The sequence below is a fragment of the Tupaia chinensis genome, unplaced genomic scaffold, assembly GCF_000334495.1.
Source record: "Tupaia chinensis unplaced genomic scaffold, TupChi_1.0 Scaffold149560_1, whole genome shotgun sequence".
Taxonomy (NCBI): Eukaryota; Metazoa; Chordata; class Mammalia; order Scandentia; family Tupaiidae; genus Tupaia; species Tupaia belangeri.
The window spans coordinates 205,475-225,595 of record NW_006209405.1 but is presented as its reverse complement, the minus strand read 5'-3'; the positions used below and the strand labels follow the sequence as shown (position 1 = coordinate 225,595).

Below are 20,121 nucleotides of genomic sequence, written 5' to 3'. Positions count from 1 at the left end.
TTTTTCACTATAGGGCACGAGCGCTCACCAAACAGACAGAGAGAGAGAGACATAGAGAGGGTTCGGGACTCAAACCGCGGTCGACTACATGGGAGTCCAGCGACATAGCCATTACGCTAACTGCTGGTTCCCATCTTTTTATTTATTTTTAAAAGAGATTCCTGCCATAGAGTGTGTATGCTCATGGGAGAGACAGAGAGACAGAGAGAGACAGAGAGACAGAAACTGAGAAATCACCTCCTGGGGGGATGGCCCTTCTCCTCCATTCTCCTCTTGGGATCTTGGGCATGCACGAACACGTGCCGGGAGTGAGTTTAAACCACTGGGTCCAGGACTCAAACTGTGGACGATTACCTGGGAGTGCAGTGACATGGCCATTATGACAACTGCTGGTCCCCACCCACCCTTTCTTTACATACTTGTGGGGTGGAGCAAAGAAGTCTTCATTGTCTTCATATTCATTATTATTATAATTAAAGTTTTTAAAAAATTCATGTTAAAGTGGATGCATGAGAGGGATAGAAAGAGAGAGAGAGAGAGAGAGAGAGAGAGTGAGAGGAGCTCTCTCTACAGGGCACAGTTATGCCACAATCCCCTTCCTCCAGTTCTCTAGCCTGCCAAGATCTTAAGCATTTACATGGTTGATATATTCTGGTTTTCAGGGCCAGGGATTTGAACCATGGTCAGCAGGTATCTTCCAACCCCACAGTCCAGTATGCTACCAATTACAACATAGAAGCTGGGCCTATAATTGTTACTGTTAATACTGTCATGTCCATTCCATGGATAAGAAAATTGATGCTCAGTAGAGAAAAGCAATTGGTTCAAGATCATGCAAATAATGATAAAACTGAGATGACTACCTATGGGTCTTACCTTACTCATTCAGTGATGTTACATATCAAAGCTAAACACAAATCCGCAGATAAGTGTTGAGAAAAGGTATTCACTAAAAACTTGCAGGCCCATCATTCACAGTTTAATTCAGTTCATATATACTAGGGAGGTTGAGTCACCAACATCCCAGAAACTTCAAGTCATTGGGTGATTTCAGCTTCAAGTTACGGCCATAGCTTGAGCCCCGAGGATGCATTATACTGAGTCTTGGATATTTATAGTAACATAGACAGCTAAAGTTTAAACATGGGCTAATGGCCAATGACAGTGCTTCTTGCACCACTGGTGAGAGCGCCAAACCAAGGAGGAGCTGCGGATGGCCCCAAAGGGCAAGTCTGACAGCAGTCCAATGGCTAATGTGAGGATTAGCTGTTGCTTTGGATAATCTGTGTCCAGTTCAGGCTGGTTATAGGAGACCCTCAAGGACTCATTTCACTTGGCTTCTTCTCCTTCTGCTACAGTTTTCTTTTAAAATACATCTTTGCTTTTAAAAATGTAATGAGGAAATGTCCCTTTTCTAAAATGTTAAATGTTTGATCGTTTTTAAGTTGGCACAGAAATGTTTGTAAATGTTAATACTTAGAATAATGGAATGGGAAAAAAAAAAAAACACAAAAACCCTGCTCACTTGTTTGCTCCCTTTTGTGAGTGGAGTTGGCACCAGTTCTGTGTTTGTGAGTACAAACCCAGCTCGGCAGGCCATTTGATGGCTGCTGAGGTTCAGAAGGCAAAGAATTGGTCACATCTAGACATTGAACCTTCTTGGTGCTGGCCCTGTGGCCAGAGGGCAAATGTATTGGTAGGCGGGCTGTCTAAAAAGTGCCCCTGCCACTCCTCTGAGTTTCCCTTTCATGGATGAATAGAAAAGTTTCCATCTACAGTTGGCAAGTTCTATGATGTTAATTTCATTTAGTTTAAGGGGGAAAGATCTGCCAGTGCCACTGAACTTCCCAGCCTCCAGAACTGTAAGAAGCACATTTCTGTTGTTTAAGCCACTCAGTCTATACTATTCTATTGACTATTATACTCAAACTTGGCTCAAACGTTTACAACATCCCAGCCAGAGGAAACTTCCAAAAATATCAATCACTTCTCTACTTAAAACCCTTAGGTGGGGCCCACAGGTACCATGGTGGTTAAGACACTGGCTTCCCATGTGAACGACTGCAGTTAGAGTCCCAGACCTAGTGGCTTGCTTTCCTCGTTCTCTCTTTCTCTCTCTCTCTCTTTCAGGTGTATACATGTACTCTGTAGCAAACTAAAAAAATAACTATAATAAATAAATTAGATAAATAATTCTTAAAAAAAATTTTTTTAAAAAACAACCCTTAGGTATCTCCACACTGTATGCAATATGAGATCCAATTTCTTTCAGCTGGCTCTCAATAGCGGACTCTCTGGTTTCTCGGTGCTTTCCCTCTGTTTTTTTTTGTTTGTTTGTTTGTCTGTTTGTTTTTTAAGTTTGTTTATATGCATCAGAGAGATTGATTTTTTTTTCTTTTCTTTTTTGGACAGGCTCTCACAGCGTCCCGATCCTCCTGCGCCAACTCTCAGCCAACTAGGATTACAAGTACACTCCACCATACCCAGCTTGTGCAGGTTGGGCGGGGAACTGAATCCGGGCCTCCCATGTGGCCTCAGCCCCTGAGTAGCAGCATCTCAGCGGTGTGTGCTCCTGCCATTCCCTCTTACCTTCTATGCTTCACTCATACTGACTACACACCATGTTCTTTCCCACCGAGCAGGGAGACACTCTCCTCCCACTCTTTGTGAGACTGTTCTACTGATTCTTCAGGTTTTCTTGCTGTCTCCTTATGTGTCCTTGCTCTTTCTCTGCTGTATTAGCCCCACAGTTCAGCATCATTCTTTCCCAATGTCTGCTTTGCCTATCATACTGGGACCCTCTGCAATAGTATCATCAATGCCTAGCATGATACCTGGTACCAGAAAGGAACACAGAAACATTTGTTAAATGAGTGAAAACCTTGAACATGACATACTCCAGAGGAGGGCCTCTAGGACTAATGCAGTGGCACTGTGTGATCGGAAGGTTAGGTATGATGGGGCCATACCCAACCTTTTTTTTCCTACAGGGCATGTGCATTCACCAGAGACAGAGAGAGGGAATGTGAGAAATCATCCCCCCCACCCCAGGAGAGATGGCCCCAAAGGGCAAGTCTGACAGCAGTCCAATGGCTAATGTGAGGATTAGCTGTTGCTTTGGATAATCTGTGTCCAGTTCAGGCTGGTTATAGGAGACCCTCAAGGACTCATTTCACTTGGCTACTTCTCCTTCTGCTACAGTTTTCTTTTAAAATACATCTTTGCTTTTAAAAATGTAATGAGGAAATGTCCCTTTTCTAAAATGTTAAATGTTTGATCGTTTTTAAGTTGGCACAGAAATGTTTGTAAATGTTAATACTTAGAATAATGGAATGGGAAAAAAAAAAAAAACACAAAAACCCTGCTCACTTGTTTGCTCCCTTTTGTGAGTGGAGTTGGCACCAGTTCTGTGTTTGTGAGTACAAACCCAGCTCGGCAGGCCATTTGATGGCTGCTGAGGTTCAGAAGGCAAAGAATTGGTCACATCTAGACATTGAACCTTCTTGGTGCTGGCCCTGTGCCGTCAGGGCACAGGGCCACAGTATTGGTAAGCTGGCCGTCTGAAAAATGGTCCTGCCACTCCTCTGAGTTTCCCTTTCATGGATGAATAGAAAAGTTTCCATCTACAGTTGGCAAGTTCTATGATGTTAATTTCATTTAGTTTAAGGGGGAAAAAGTCAAACACACACTTGTAAGTAAACTCCTCTGCAAACAAATTTAGGATTCTAAGTAATATTTGGTGGTTAGACTGAAATTTTATAGGCTATGATTTCCCTTACTTCTGAACACAGACTTCAGAGCTAGAAGTTATACGATGTGATATGTGTGAGACGAGGGTCGCTCTGTGCCTTGCTCATGGGTGGATTATAAGGGTGGTAATTTAAAGTGGATTCCATAATTCCCTGGTTAATTTAAGCATTTGTATGTTGGTTGTTAACATGATGATGTCATACAAAATAGCACTCTGTCAGGGAAGTAAATATTAGCAGCCTGATGGCACTTTAATCTTTTTCTTCCTTTGGGAGAGCAGCATGGAGTACACGCAAAAATTTACTTTTTTTCTTGAATAAAAATATCATACTTTTGTCTCAGTTAAGATGTTTAGTGAGTTTTATTTAATTCAATGCAAGTAATTCTATAATAATTCAGAAAGCCAACATTTAACAGCGTGAGTGAAAGGACAGCGTTTCAGTGCAGACAGCGTAGAGCCTGTGGGAGGGGGACAGTCAGGGATGAGGCTGGTTAATCAGCCATTTGCCAGGACAGTATACAATCATGTTTGATTTGGTGGAACAAGCTGTTCACAGGTAGCATATTTCCCAATCTCAAATCAAGGACTTCTGTCATTGGAATTACAATAACCTCAGCTCCTCATACAGGATGTGGCATGGGGTTGGGACTCATAAGTGCTGGGTGACTACATAAAGAGGGCTGCATTTTGGAGGGTGTCACCTAAGGGTAGTGGGGACTAGCAGTTCACCAGAAAAAGCAGGACACAGACACAGGAGCAAAAGCAGAATAGAGCTCAATCTGAAGCCATGAGTGGTAGGGAGTTCCAGAATGGTTAATAGTAGGGACAAATAGAAGAGCACAAAGAGGAACATTTGGATTTTTAAAAAGAAAGTCCCTAGAGAAATCTTAGTAAAATTATAGAGTTAAATTCTGGCTCACAAACCACAGATGACCCTGACCCTTTGTTAGTTGTCAAATAAACACCTTTCTAGTCACATATAAAGCAGAGTCCCACAGCCTGCCTTTATAAAATCATGTAACATACTGAGTTGAACTGAATGATATCTGGGTGAGGGTCAGGTAGATAGCTCAAGTAGCAGCTACTTTGTTCTAACCAGGGATCAACATCAGGGAAGCTATGAATTTGAGAAGAGCAATGTGAAAATGTAGGCTGTGTGGATATAAAGCAGACACTTCTCAGAGCTGCAAGGGAATGTAGACCTCACGGGATCCATCCCTCCAGTGGACATAGTAGAAGACTGATGCCCTCTGAATGAAGCAGCTTGCTCCCAGTCACCTACCAGCTTAGTTGCAGAGTAAACCTGGAACATAGGCAGCTTGTCAATCTAGTGTCTGCTCCCTTTTGTGCTTTTTCATGACTTTGCAATAGAGGTCACCAGGAAAAGCGTCAGGAAACTCAGATAAGTAAGTGACATGCCCAAGGTCACACTAACGAGTAGCAGGTCTGTCTGATTCTAGAGAATTCTCCAGAATCTCTAGAATTTACCTCCACGAAAGGAGGTGAAAGGAGAATTTCTTTTTTTTTTTATTTATTTTTTTATCATCATAATCTTATTTATAATACATTGGACTGCAAATAACTTTACCGGGTATTACATTGCTTTTTCAAAAGGGAATGCCCTGCATGTCAGTCAATACAGAGACATTAATCTCCCCACTTCATCATTCAATATCTTTTCATTGTTTTTCCAAATCATTATTATTATTATCCTAATCATTTTTTTAAACAGTCATTCACTATTTCTCATTTTGCTAAAGGAGAATTTCTTAATTCTGTGGTGAAAGGAGGAGAGAATTTCTTAAGAGAGAGCGCTCAGGAAAGGCAACTCCAAAGAGGTTACATTTAAACTGAAATCTGAAGGAGTATGGGAAGGAACTAACCATAGAATAGCTGGAAGAAGTCCAGACTGAGTGAATTGCAATTGCAAAGATGCTGAGGTTGATTCACCATAGGGACTCTTGAGGTCCTTGTGTAAGCCCTTTCTTAAAAGGTAATTCTTTGACAGAGCCATTATAGATCTGGAACTTCCAATGGGCAAGTGTTACTTTGTTGGTATATCTAACTAAAGAGTTTGCTCCCAAGACACATGTCCTGAAACTTCTCTTAATGTCTTTCTGTCTGCTGAGTTTTTGGTAGGAGCTGCGTGGCTCACGATAGATATGGCATCAGGAATGGTGGGAAGGAAATAAGATAGAAATGATCTTTTATGTGCCTATAAGTCCAGGTTACTGGTAAAATACAAAGATTTTCCCTGTAAGACTTTTAGTACGTGTCATTCTACAGGATTCCTAGAAGTAGTTTTCTGTGTCCATCAGAGGCTTGTATTTATAGAGGCAAATAGATCAAAGTTTGGAACCACTGGCTGCTAGAAATATAAAACCGTCCCTGTGTGGGCTAGGCTCTGGAACAAAGGAATACCAGGCCAGGATCCTACTTCCTGCTCTGGAATTGACTTGCATTTGACTCTGCGTGTATTACTTTCCTGTTTTATATGTGATATGCATAAAATGCCTGTCCTGCTTTCTCACCAAATTGTCATATCCCTAATGGGATTCATGGAGTCATTGACAGAAGCAAAACTCTTCATAATACCAATCATCAGACTGTTCTTTGGTAGTAACTTAAAAGTATGTTCTTTTTCTTTTTTACTAATTTTTAAAAATAATTTTTTGCTATAGGGCATGTACACTTACGAGAGAGAGAGAGAGAGAGAGAGAGAGAGAGAGGGAAAAGAGATCCTTTCTCTTCCATTCTCCCCTTAGGATTTGGGGCATACACACGCATGTGCCTGACATTTTTCTCAAGCTGCTGGGTCTGGGATTCAAGCTATGCAGTCTGTCTTGTGGGACCCATCTGCCTTAATCACCATGTCACCAGGTGGCTTGAAAAGCCTGCTCTTTGAGTATGTGATATGTTGATTTGCATACTGCCCACTGAGAAAAGATAATGGAACCCAAATCTAGGCTCCCTGTTTTCCCCTTGGTGACAATTTTTTTTTCTTTTTTGGAGGGGTAGATTTTTGCTATAGGGTGCTTACACTTGCTGGAAAGACAGAGAGAGACAGAGAGACAGAAAGTGAGAAATCACCACAATCCCTTCTCCTTCATTTTCCTCTGAGCATTTTAGGCACGTGCATGCATGTACCCGGTGGGAGTTTCAAACCTCTGGGTTCAGGACTCACACATCAGTCAGACATGTGGGAGTCCAGCACCTTAACCACTACGTACCTACTCCCTATCTATATTCTTTGCAAAGTCACATTCTTTGGTATTCAATGTTAACAACACAAAACTGGTGAACAAAAATTGGTTATGAGATTATTTGTTACAGCTCCAAAGTAGAAAGCATTTTACTAAAATAGGATCCTTGGATTTGTTTGGATCTGCGGTTTATTCTTAACTGAAGTCCTAAGACCTGTTGGTGACAGTCTAGATTCATAGCAAGTAGTTTTCACATGAGTTACAAAGAAAATTATAAAATTCCCTTATCATAAGTCTCAGGACCAAACGTAAAGGCTTTCCGGATCCTAGGATGGCAAATGGTGGAGTGAATGTGCATATATTAGGAACTCATGCTCACATCATTACCTTTTATCCAGTGAAGAATGGAGTTTGGGTGGAATGAGTGGGATGAGATGGGATGCCTGATGTAATTTACTACCACCTCTGTAGCTATTTAAGTGATGACCATTCTTGATGGTGGTATAATTAGGATGCATGAACTACTACCTCCCTAAGTACCAGGTAGGGCAGAGGTGATTACAAGAAATCATTGCTGCCGCTGTAACACTCTGTATACTGAGATTAAATCACAAGATGAAGTAATGCACATTTTTGTCTTTGAAAAGCAGCTGGAGGAGAATCAAGAAAAGAACTATGGCCAAGCGAAAATATAATGGCCCAGGGGGAAAAGAAAAAGAAGATACTATAAACTTAAAATCATTGCAGAACTGACCATCTGGGTTATATATATGAAGCCACAGCTTTCAATTTGTTATGGTCTGAAGAATGACTTCACAACATGTGCCCCTCCCTCCCCTACCTTTTTTAGCATCAAGAAAACATTCTATTTCCATAAATGCATTTAGCAACAAAATTTGCCTTAACTTCAGTTGTGTGTGTGTGTGTGTGTGTGTGTGTGTGTGTGTGTGTGTGTGTGTTTTTCTTAATGTTCAGATCATTAGTTTCTAGTAAAGGCACTATATTTGCTTTCTTCTTTGCATTTTGCCCTTCTGTACAGTCTTGCATTGCTTATTCTACTTTAGCTATGGCAAATGCACCAGTGTGTAGCCACTGGGCCATGAGATAAATTGGATCAATGTGGAGTTGACAGTTGAAAAACCTCTCTGCCTGAATTCAGGAAATAAGAGCCTATTCAACTCATTTTGGGAAACCCTATGGCATTAAAATCCTGGCATTTTCATGTTTAGAGACAACTGAGTAGTAGCCTTGTTTTGATAATCATTTAAAAGTATTTTACTTAATTAGAGCAGAATTTTCTTGGGCAGAAAATCACATTTATATGTCAGCTAGGCTGTAACACCTCATAGTTACCCATTGTCCCTAATCAGTAAAGACAGCCTGATGAGTGGCTCCATGCTGGGCAAGGTCCAGCACACTGCAGGCGTTGGAGGTGCCTAATCCCAAATCTAGGAATCCAGTGGGATTCTTCTATGAGCCTGGCTTTGAAACACTTCTGCTCTTTCTAATTTAGGATAGTGATAACACACGACTTGTGCACAACTCAGTCACATCGATAGGACTCTCAAGGCTTTTCCTAATTCTCCCTTTTTGAAAAATAAAAAAAATAACTTTTTTGACATATACTTTATACCATATAATCTGTGGTATCTATCTACATACCCACTGAAAAGTCAATTTCAATTTTTTTATTATATTCACCAAGTTGTACTTCCAAAATCACATGTAGAACATTTTCATTATTCTAAAAAGAAACCCTACATGTCTTCACTCCCAGTCTCTCCACTCTGCTTAGCCTTGGGCAACTATTAATATACTTCCTGTCTGTACAGATTTGTGTATTCTAGATATTCAGCATAAATGGAATAGTATATGTGGTCCTTTGTGATTGGCTTCTTGGTTCATCTATGTTACAACATCAGTCAGTACTTCATTTCACTTTATTGCTGAATCATATTCCGTTGCACAAGTATACCACATTTTATTTATCTTTCCATTGCTTGATGAATATCTATGTTGTTTCCAGTTTTTGACTATTGAGAATAATTGCTGCAATGACCATTTACATACAACTCTTTTTGTGGACATGTGTTTTCATTTTTTTGGAGTTGAATCGCTGGGTCATATGGTAACTTTATATCTAATCTTTTGAGGCAGAGGTCTCCGACAAATCCCTGGTCTGTTCCGGCACACAGCAGGGAGTGGGCAGTGGGCAGTGCGCAAGCTAGAGAGTCTTCATCTGTTTGCAGCTGCTCTCCATCACTGGCATTGCCACCTGGGCTCCATCTTCTGTTAGATCAGCAGTGGTATTAGATTCTCATTGGAGTGAATAACACCCCTCTTACCGCCATTCATCCAAGGATTGTCTTTCATAAGGCTGATCCCTGGGGCCAGAAAAGTTGGAGAACGCTGCTTTCAGGAACAGCCAGGCTGTTTTCCAAAGTGGTGCACCATTTTACATTCCTAGAAGCAATGTGCAAGCGTTCTAATTTCTCCATGTCATTTCCAACACTTGTTATTATTAGTGTTTCACATCAAAATCATTTTGGTAGATGTGAAGTGGTATCTCTAATTTTTTTGTTTATTTTGTTTTTATTTTTGGAGTGGCATAGTGCTTTTTAGTTGGGAAGGCAAGAGGTTATACTTAATGGAAGGCAGAGAGCATGTTAATCAATGTTCATTACAAAATTGTTCTGGCACAGAGCACGATAACTTATCTGAGCTTTCCACCTGCATATCAAATCAGAGTCAGTAGTAAGAACAAATATGAAGAAAATACATGTGTCTAACAAGCTGCCATCTCAAGAACTCTTATCCAGTGGGAAAAAGAAGTCAACATTCCTCATCTTCTACTCTTCAATTATGTACATGGGAACAATTCATTCCACAGAGTTCATAACAGGGAGTAGGTTGATGCTGAAAGAGAAAATCGGCAAAGACTTGCTTTGGGGAGGTGCCTTGGAAACATGCTTTGTTCTGTGAGTTGACCTATATTCTCAGCAAACTGCTAGGATGAAAACTCCCTACATAACGGATGAAACCCAAGAGGAAAGAATTGAAAGGGAAAGTTCCCACAAAGAGACAGTAATCAAATTGCAGCAAACTGGTTAGTAGCATATACAGGGGATATGTATCCAGCAACTTTAGAGGCTACAGGGTGGAGCTTAAGTTTTTCATGTAAGAACCAACATACCTAGACCTCTTTGAGGTTTTAATTAGCATTTCCCTAAGGAAAATTATACTGATCATTTTTTTATTTGCTTATTGGCCATTTGTATATTTTTTTCTGCAAACATATCTATTCAGATTCTTTGCATATATTTAAATTGGATTATCTGCATTTTTAGTTATTGAGTTTTAGTCATTCTTTACATAGTCTGGACACAAGTATCTTATCAGTTATAGGATTTGCAAATATTTCCTCCCATTTTATTAGCTTTCATGTTTTTAATGAGAGAGGGAGAAGTGGAGGGAGGAATAAGGGTGAGAAAGAGAGAGAGAGAGAGAGAGAGAGAGATTTTTGATAGGGTCTTGCCACATCATAATTCTCCTTCCCCAGCCTCCCAGTTGGCTAAGACCAAAGGTACACACCAGTATACTCAGCCTGATGAGATTGAACCTAGAACCAAACCTAGGCCTCCTGTTTCAGCCATGGTGCAGTAGTGCCTTTACACTTGTTTCATCACAGCTGGGCCTATTTTCAATGTTCAAAAAAGTTTATTTAGTTTTTTTATGAGAGTGAGGAAAAAAGAGAGAAAGACAAGCACCCTAAATGGAGCCTCACTCTGTGGGGAACTCCAGCCCTTCCAGCCAGTGAGGATCATGGGCACACATGGCTGGTGTGTACTGGTGGATGAGGAAACGGAACCTGCAATTTTCCATATGGATCCAACATCATTTTGGCATCCCATTACTGTTGTGCCACTGTACTGGCCCTCTCTTTTTCACTTTCTTGGTGCTGTTCTTTGAAGCACAAAGTTTTAAATTTTGACGATGTCTAGCTTAAATTTTGATGATATATTTTTTCCTTTTGTTGTTTGTGTTTTGGGTGTCAAAGCTAAGAAACCATCACCTATCCAAGGCCACAAATATTTACAGCTATGTTTTCGTCTAAGAGTTTTATAATTTTAGCTCTTACATTTTTGTCTTTGATCATTTTGAATTGATTGTGGTATCTGGTATGAAATAGGAATTCGACTTCTTCCTTTTGCATGTAGGTATAAACTTTGCCTAAAACCATTTACTGAAATGACTATTGTTAGAAGTTTCCTCCCTACTCTATAGCAGCCATACATAGGAAAACTGCCAGTGGAGTGAGTGTGAATTTGTGGTGAGCTGCCTCCAATGATGGTGGCACAAGAACCACATTCTGGGCCTTCACGTGTGATTAGCTATTCAGTTTTGACATGAACTTGTATCTATTTACAGAACCTTATGAGATTACTCCCCTGTCCCAGAGGTCATGGGTGTGTACATGACAGAGAGAAAGAGAGAAATGGCAAGTATCCCCCATAGGACTTGGTCATGCTGAAATATTTTTCCCTCCATTTCGCCACTGTGTTAGGACCCTAGCCATGCACACACTTTTCCAATGTGTCCTTCAAGTCACTAGGGTTGGGGCTGAAACTGTTGCCAGCCATGTAGAATCCAGCTCCTTCTGCAATGTGCTTAACCACTGCACTACAGGGTTGGCCCATGGTTCCCTTTTACTTACAGTGCCTTGCCCCCTGGCCAATGTATTTAATCCATTGCAGAGGCACCTAGTGGAGAGTTAATGGGTTATATTATAGATAAAGCAGAAGGCTCAATAACTAGGCAAGAACAGGACAATTCTGTGTTTCCTAGCATTTTGAGGTCTTGATTTTGCTGCTACACTATTGGAGTCAATAGAGGGGATTTCAGAAAGGGACAAACAAGGATGCCTATGCTCAGGTTTACTTTAGTAATTTATTGGAAATCCTACCTGGTATATAAAACCAAGAAAAAAAGATACGAGAATTGAGAAAAGAAAATAAATCTTTATTAGGCATAGATGCAATTGTACAAACAGAAAATTTAGAAGAACCTATTTTTAGAATGAATAATATTTAAGAAGTTTTTGGTATAAATTTGGTATAAAAATCAATTGCATTTCTATATACAGATAAGAAAAATTAGAAAAAGTGTTATTTTCAATGGCATCAAAATATGTTAAGTGCTATCCAGCTGTGGTGGCAGTGTTGATACAATGCTTCACTATACTGGAGCCACATGGGGAGGTTCTGGATTTTTGCATGCTGAGGTCTTCCTGTACATTCCTGGTGTGCATACATGTGTGCCTGTGATCCTGGCTGCCTGCGGCTGAGGGTGTTTCATGGTATGAAATCCCTGTTGGGGATGCCTCTCTGTTTCTCTTTCTCTCGCACTCTCTCTGAATAAATGAATAAATTTAAAAGAAACATTAAATACTTAGGAAAAAACATCTAATGAAACTGTGAAATACCTCTCTGAAGCTTATAAAACATTACTGAGAAACATTAATGATAACCTACCTAATGAGCAGATAAGCTGCATCTGTGGATTAGAGAACTTGATATTATAAAACTGGCAATTCTCTTCAATTTGATACATAGATCCAGTTTAATCACAATCACAACCCCAAGCATCTGTGGGACTTGTTGAGCTCATTTTAAAACTTCAGGGCTAAAGAGCCAAAAGGTGACAAGATGTTCCTGAACAACAACAAAGTGGGCAAGCTTGCCTTTGCAAATGTCAAGTTGTAATAAATAAGACTTCGTATTAGTTTTGGAGTAGTTGTCTAGACTAGTGGTACAGATTTTGATAAATAGATCGGGGAATTCATGGACTTTGACATACCTCAGATGAGGAACTGTGTATCAGTGGTGAAAGGATAGACTTTTCAGTAAAAGTGGTAGAACAACTTGATATACATTATGGGAAGATAAAATTTTCCTGGATCACTACCTTTATGTACACACAGAAAATCAATTTCAGATTTATTAAAAACCTGGATATGAAAAGCAAAACTAAGAAGCTGTTTGAAGATAATATAAGAGACTGTTCCTATGACCTTAGGGTAGAAAATAATTTTTTAAACAAGCCATAAAGAGAACTAACTATAAAAGAAAAGTCCATATATTCCACTACATTGAAGTGAAGTAATTTCATTCTTTAAAAGATATCATAAGAATAATAAAATAACAAACAAAAAATTGGAAAAAGATATTTGAAAATACACTACACAATGTTGAATGTACAAAGTACAGAGAGAACTACAGTTAGAAAAGAAAAAAATATAGGAAAGACCATTGAGTACTATGCAAAAGGAGAAATCTAAATGAGCAATAAATAAAAATGTATTTAGCCTTATTTGTAATTAGAAAATTAAAATCATACCAAAAATACCATCATACCCAAAAACTGGCAAAAATGAAAAATATCCAATGTGCTATGTCTTAGTACAGTGGGAATAGCATGTTACCCACTTCTGTAGGAATGTAAGTTGGTACAAGCATCTTAGAAAACAGGAATTATATAATAAAGTAGGAGATATGCCTACCTCTATGACTTAGCAATGACCCTTGTAGCTATAGACCTTAAATATTACACCACAACACACACAAATTAATATTCATAGTTTGTAATAGTAAAAAGCAGAGATGTTGGGGCCAGCAGTTAGCGTAATGTCTATGTCGCTGAACTCCCATGTAGTCGACTGCTGTTCGAGCTCCAGATCTGGTGGCTTAAATTCACACCGGGTGTGTGTGTGTGCGTGCCCAAAATCCCGAGAGGAGAATGGAGGAGAAGGAATTGCAGCGTGGCCATGCCCCCTGGGGGGTGATTTCTTGCTTTCTGTCTCTCTGTCTCTTTCTGTCTTTCTGGCAAGCGCATGCACTCTATAGCAAAAACTTCTACAAAAATAAATAAATAAATAAATAAAATAAAAAACAAACCAGAGATGTTTATAAATAGGACTGTGGACAATTTGTTATATATTCATACAATGGAATATTAAACAACGGTGAAAATGAATAAGCTCCAGCTACACAAAAGGAGAACTCTTGCAATATTAACTGAGAAGAGCAAATTGCAAAAGAGTATGCAAAGTATGACTGCATTTATATAAAGTTTATAATCAGAAGAAACTAAATTTTATCATGTAGCAAATCTACAGAAAGAAGCATGGAGATAAAGGTCGTAAGAGTCAGGACATGGCATGCTCTGGGTGAGTCAGGGGAGGTTACTGACCGGAGGGACCTGTCAGGTTCAGGTAAGTGACTGATGCCATGGCTATACTCAGGCCATAGCTACATGAGTGCTTGCTGCATTATTTTTAATTTGTATGTATGGATGAAAACATTAATGCAATGACTAATTTGTAAAATGAGTATACCAATTACTATGACATAGGATATGCAGTAATTTTTTAAGTGGGTAGCAGACTTATAGTGAAAGATACTTTTTTGAGTTTGTCTTTTAAGAAAACCTGTATTGTAGGTTTAGAAATACTAGCATACAAACTGAAAGTCATGCTTTCTGTTTGCAGAGAGTATGGAAAAGTAATTGTAACAAATTCTGCATAATAAAATTGCTATTATGATGTAAAAAAGTATGTTTTTTTTTTCTACTGAATTTTCTCCCACTGTCAAAAATAATTGACAATTGGGACCAGCAGTTGGCATAATGACTATGTTGCTGGACAACCATGTAGTTGACCGCAGGTCAAATCCTTGACCCGGTGGCTTAAACTAATGCCAAGCACGTGTGTGTGTGCCCAGGATCCCGAGAGGAGAATGGAGGAGAAGGGATTGCAGTGTGGCCATCCCCCTGGGGGGTGATTTCTCGCTTTCTGTCTCTCTGTCTCTCTCTGGCTTTCTGGTGAGCACACACACCCTATAGTAAAAACCTCTCCAGAAAAAGTGACAATAAATGTGAAGGATTACTTCTGGACTCTCAATTCTGTTCTGTCAATCTATATGTACATTCTTATGTCAAATACCATATTGTCTTTTTTTTTTTTTGCTTTGTAATCAGTATATTAAGGAGACATTCATATATTTTAAGAATTGCCTAAATTCTGTTAATCCAGATTTAAGCATGTGAACATATGACTTTATAACATACAATTAAAGCTATTCATCATAATCTGCTATCCTACCAACATCAAATTACAGTTACTTTGGAGTATCAGTTAAATGGTTTAAAGTAAACCCATAATACCTAATAACACCTTTCTATACCACACATGCAAATTACTTCTCCATGTAAAAGTTGTTTCACTTTGTAAGTTACCTAGCTCCAGAAGTCACTACTCGGGGACTTTTCGTGGTCCAAAGAGAAGGGGGGTGGGTGAGTTGGGAGTAACCAAGACTGGTCACATATACATACATATATATGTTCTTATATATGTATATTAAAAAAAGATGGCACAACAGAAGGGAATGCAGTTCTAGAGGTGTAAGCCCTCAAGAAGCAGCACATTATGATAAACCCTTTTAGAAAGGTGTCATTTCTATCACTGATGCCACAGGCTAAATTGTATTATGCCATCCGTCTTCAAGTTGAGGCAATAGAATAAACACAGAGGCATCACAATGAGTCTCACTTAATATAAATAACTATACAGACCATCACAAACTTTCCTACAAATTTTCTTCTCCTGCTGATTACCAGTTATATACAGGACTTTAATTTTACAGCTTGACAATGAGGGGTCATACACTGAACTCAATACATATATCTAGCGTTTCAGTCTAAGCTCATCCATGTACCTAGCTGAAATCAATGACAAGAAATGGCCTAACAAATGCTAGGGAGACTTTGTAGTTTTTACAGCTATTAAAGCTGCATCTTGCACACTGAAGTCATCATACATACAGGGCAAAGTCAGCTTTTATATTTGCATTTATTCTTCATTTAACTTCTTAAAACACTACAATAGATGAATATTAAAACAAAAACAATAGGAAGTAGTGAGCATATTATGATTACAGTCCTTCACTCATTCACTACTGCATATAAAATGCCAGCAGTGTTATTCACTGGCCCCATTAAGAGGTCTGACACTGAACACTATCTCAGGGATGATGTTCATCATCCTCATGTGCTTCTCCATTGTAATGGCGCCATCTTTCCTGATTTGGATCAAAGTCCACCAGTTCTACCTAGTCCATCTCATTGGTCTCTTGTACTTCCTTCCTTTCAGGTAGAAGTTTTTCCAGCAAAGAGAGTTTATCAGGATACAGAAAGCCATTCTCAGGGAAGTTTACCTTAAATTCAATGATTAGATGACCCTTTTCATATGGTGTATGATAAATTGGCATGCCTTCATTTAACACACACTTGATATCTCCATGCTTGACAATCTGACCCGGATGAGAGGTGATGACTATGGTTTGGTTGTTGAGAGTAGAAATTGGCTTCTGGAAGCCACACAATGCTGAAACCAGCTGTATTACCCATACACATGAAAAGGTCTTGCCTTGTTGAGTAAAAACAGCATGATATTTCTGATCTAGTACAATGATAATGTCTCCTGGCTCCAGTCCTGGTTCTTGGTCTCCTTCACCATGGAATGTTATCTTCTGGCCATCTTTCATGCCTTTGTCAATATGAACTTCTAGAATCTTTTTCTCTCGAACTATCTTCCTTCCATTGCAACTTTTACATCTATCTTTAGGACTGACCTGCTCTCCATGGCCTTGGCACTCCATGCATACAGACTGAATTTGCCGAAGCATTCCAGGTCCTATCTGATGAATTCTTACTTGCATTCCAGTACCTCAGCAATTGGGACAGCACTCTACTGCTCCTTTCTTACCACCTCGGCCTTCACATTTGTCACAAATCACAGTCTTTTACAGGGCCAGTTTTCTTGTTGCACCATTATATAAATCTTCTAAGGTTACTGAAAGCTGATGTACAACGTTTTTACCTCTTCTTACTCTCTGCATCCTTCCTCCTCCTCCAAAAAACATATCAAATATGTCCAGATGAGCCAAACCACCACCTGCTCCACCCTCTTTAATTGCTTGCTCTCCTCCTTTGTCATCTAATTCCCTTTTCTTTGCATCAGAGAGAACTTCATGAGCTTGAGAAATCTGTTTAAACTTCTCGCCTTCATTTGGATTCTTATCAGGATGGTACTTCAAGGCCAGTCTCCTGTAAGCCTTCTTCAACTCTTCCTGGGTAGCATTGGGTTTGACCCCCAAAACATCATAGAAAGTCGTTTCTTTCACCATTTTCTACAGCCGGTGAGCGGGCTGAGGCCGGTGTGGGGGAGCGGGAAGGTGTACGTAGCTGTGTGCCACATGGCAGCCGATGCTCTTCAGCTTTTCACAGAGTGTTCTGGAAAGTTCCCTCAAATACCATATTGTCTTGACTAATATTTTGAAATTGGGATGTAGGTCCAACTTTGTACCTCTTTATGACTTTTTAAATACGGGTTGCATTGAATCTATAGATCATTTTAAGAAGTATTATTATCCTAGCAATATCAAGGCTTCTGATTCATAAACATAGGACATATTTCCACTTATTTAGATATTCTTTAATTTCTTTTTACAATATATTTTAGAACCCAAAGTATATAATGTGTGTGTTTTCATTAAATTTATTCCTAAGTGTTTTATTTTAAGTGGTAGTATTATAAACAGAATGATTTTTAAAAATTCATTTTGGGTTTGCTCATTGCTACTGTCTAGAAATATAGATGACTTGTGTATCTTGTATCTTGCAACCTTACTGAATTGTTTATTAGTTCTACCAAAGTTTTAGCTTACTCCTTAGAATTTTTTATGCACAAGACAATGCCATTTGCAAATAGGAACAACTGGGATGCCTTTATTTTCATTGTCTTGCCTAATTGCCCTGCCTAAAACTTCTGGTGCCCTGTTGAATAGTGGCTAGAACAAACATCCTTGGCTTACTTCTTGTCTCAAGGGGACAGTATTCAGTCTTTAACCTTTTAAGTATGATGTTAGCTGTTTTTTTCTCTTGTTCTTTTTCAGGTTGAGACAGTTCTTATTTTTTTAACGTATTGATTATCAGGGTGTATTTAGGAAATCCTGCTGCTTTAAATAGTGTAGATTTCCTTCTTAAAGATTGCTCCATTTTGTTCCTCTAGGATATGCATGCTTTGGGAAAGAATATAAACGTACAAGTTAGAGAAAGGCCTTTATTGCTCTGTGTTGGATAGTAAAACATGTTTTTTTTTTTACATTTTTTATTCTCCACAAGCCAAACTTATTAGACCACAGATGACAAATACATTAATACATTTAATCTGTGCCAAGTTTGATGTTTAGGTAGTAGCTGCCTAAAGCACTGTATTGAGAAGGAATATGAAGCCATATACAATCTCAGTGTTATCATTAATTAATGATAGCTGCAATGGGTGTGGTAGCAGGGAAATGTGCAAATTGATACCATTTCCGGATTAGGTTGTGCCTTTGCCTCAACCAATTCCAGTGGCCTCTTTTAAGTCTTTGCCCTCCTTGCTCCTTCAGCAGCATTTGGTCTTACAGCCCCATACTACCTTAGACAGCCCTCTCTCCTTTAGATCTCTGTTACAAAGCAGTATTATAGGTCTCCTATAAAACTCTCTATCCTTCCTTCCCCTGAATCTTTCTTTGAACATATCCCTCTAGCTTTTTCAACTGATCCTTTGATCATGTGTACCCTATGCTTGTAATATTTTGCCTTTATCTCATATCTCTGCTGAAAATTTTGTCATTCTTCAAGTTACATCTCAGATCTGCTTTCCTGGTTGCCCCCGTCACCTGAGAAATTGTTCTGCCCTTAAAATGCCAAGACATGCCACATTTTAATACCTTACCTAGAACTGTTTTTCTTCATTCACTTTTTAAATTGAGTTTCTGCTCCTATCTGAGAGTGTAACATTTCTTATGGCCATGCAGGTACTTTATCTTCTTAGAAACGGACTCCTCTATGCTTGATCCTCAATAAATGTTTGGTCTTTTTTAACTATTTTCTTTCTATCCTTTGTCATCCTTGAGTTTTTTGTTTGTTTTTGGAGAGGTTTTTGCTCTTAGGGCGCGTGTGCTCATTAGAAAGACAGAGAGAGACAGAGAGATAGAAAATGAGAAATCACTCCCCAAGGGGTAAGGCCACACCGCAATCTGTTCTCCTCCATTCTCCTCTCAGGATCTTGGGCACACACGCACACGCGCCTGATGTGAGTTTAAGCCACTGGGTCCGGGACTCAAACCACTGTTGACTACATGGAATCCAATGACATAGCCATTATCCCAACTGCTGGTCCCCACGCTCAAGCACTTTTAAGATTACATTTTATTTTTATTAAAAGTTTATTAGTAATCCTCTTTCTTTTGTTTTTCCCCAGTGGTTATCTAAGGTATGCAATATGTGACCGTATTAACTATGCATTGCTTCATAACAAGTTACCCCCAAAGTTGGTGGCTTAAAACATTTATCATCTTAACAGTTCATGTGATTTAGAAGCCTAGACATAGCATAGCTGTGTTCTCTGGCATAAGGTCTCTCATAATGTTCCAATCAAAGTGTCACCTGGGGTTTTAGTCATCTCATCTAAAGGTCTGATTGAGGGAGGAGGCTCATTTCCAAGTTCACTCATGTGGCTGGCAAGATTCAGATCACTGTAGTCTGTTGAACTGAGGAACTCAGTTCCTCACTGACTGTTGGCCAGAACCTCCCCTCAGTTCCTTGCCTCATGGCACTCTATTTAGGGCAGTTTATCACATGACTGCTGCTTCCATCAGAGCAAGCGAAAGATAATGAGAGAGGGTGTAAACAAGAGAGAAGCCAGAGGCATTTTTATTTTTTAACCATAATCTTGGAAGTGACATCACAGCACTTTTGCTTTATTCTGTTTGCTAGAAGTGAGTCATTGGGACCAGCAGTTAGCGTAATGGCTATGTCACTGGACTCTCATGTAATCAACTGTGGTTTGAGTCCTGGACCCAGTGACTTAAACTCATGCCGGCCGCGTGTGCGTGCGTGTGTGCCCAAGATCCCTTAGAGGAGAATGGAGAAGGGATTGCGGCGTGGCCACCCCCCGGAGGTGATTTCTCGCTTTCTGTCTCTCTGTCTCTCTCTGTCTTTCTGGTGAGCGCACACGCCCTATAGCATAAACCTCTCTAAAAAAAAAAAAAAAAAAAAAAAAAG

At 39.4% G+C, this 20,121-nt stretch overlaps 1 protein-coding gene and 1 pseudogene across 1 annotated transcript in view; one reads left to right on the top strand and one right to left on the bottom strand.

Moving 5' to 3' along the window:
* LOC102488296 (heparan-sulfate 6-O-sulfotransferase 2) overlaps positions 1-20,121 on the top strand; it is a gene marked incomplete at its 3' end in the record, with an annotated part of 249,903 nt that overhangs the window by 40,454 nt on the left and 189,328 nt on the right. The gene's annotated exons all lie outside the window — the stretch shown is intronic.
* On the bottom strand, positions 15,896-17,220 carry LOC102482423 (dnaJ homolog subfamily A member 1 pseudogene; annotated as a pseudogene).